The following is a 1151-nucleotide window of genomic DNA, read 5'->3' as shown; positions in this document are numbered from 1 at the left end:
TTTCCTTTCTGAAAAGATGTGTGCTGCCCTTTTCTTTCTTCTTTCTTTCTTCCTTCTTCCTTCCTTCCTTTCTTTCTTTCTTTCTTTCTTTCTTTCTTTCTTTCTTCTTTCTTTCTTTCCCTTGAAACAGGGCTTCTCTGTGTAGCCCTGGCTGTCCTGGAACTGGCTCTGCAGACCGGGCTGGCCTCAGACTCACAGAGATCTTCCTGCCTCTGCCTCCAGAGAGCTGGGATTAAATTTGGAGACTATGCCCGGCTTTTCTTCTTTCCTTCTTCCTTCCTTCCTTCCTTCCTTCCTTCCTTCCTTCCTTTCTTTCTTCCTTCCTTCCTTCCTTTCTTCCTTCCTTTCTTTCTTTTTGTTCTTTCTAAGATTTATTTAATCTTTCTTTCTTTTTAAGATTTATTTCATTTCAAGTCGGTCTGTGGTGGCACATGCCTTTACTCCCAGAATTTGAGAGACAGAGGCAGGTGGATCTCTGAGTTCAAGGCCAGTCTGGTCTACAGAGGGAGTTCCAGGACAACCTTGGTTACACAGAGGAACACTGTCTCCAAAAATTTTTTTTTATTTAATTTCCTTTTTATTTAATTTCTTGTGTAACTGTATATGTGTGCAGGCCAAGAACTGGAGCTAAATACAGTTGTAAGAGCTACTTAATGTGGGTGACAGGAACTGTCCTCAAGGGCAGCAATCACTCTTAACTGAACCCTCTTCCTTTCTTTTTTTAAAGATTTATTTATTTATTTATTTATCGTTTTTCGAGACAGGGTTTCTCTGTAGCCCTGGCTGTCCTGGAACTCACTCTGTAGACCAGGCTGGCCTCAAACTCAGAAATTCGCCTGCCTCTGCCTCCCAAGTGCTGGGATTAAAGGCGAGTGCCACCACTGACTAGTGCCTCTTCCTTTATTTATTTATTTATTTATTTATTTATTTATATATTTAATGTATGTAGGTTCATACTGTTGCTCTTTTCAGATACACCAGAAGAGTGCATCAGATCTCATTACAGATGGTTGTGAGCCACCATGTGGTTGCTGGGATCCGAACTCAGGACCTTTTAAAGAGCAGTCAGTGCTCTTACCCGCTGAGCCATCTCACCAGCCCCTTCCTTTTTTTTTTAAAGACAAGAGTTTCACTGTGCAGCCCTACCCTTT

The sequence above is a fragment of the Mastomys coucha genome, unplaced genomic scaffold (assembly GCF_008632895.1).
Source record: "Mastomys coucha isolate ucsf_1 unplaced genomic scaffold, UCSF_Mcou_1 pScaffold5, whole genome shotgun sequence".
NCBI lineage: Eukaryota > Metazoa > Chordata > Mammalia > Rodentia > Muridae > Mastomys > Mastomys coucha.
Note: the sequence above shows the minus strand (reverse complement) of the source record.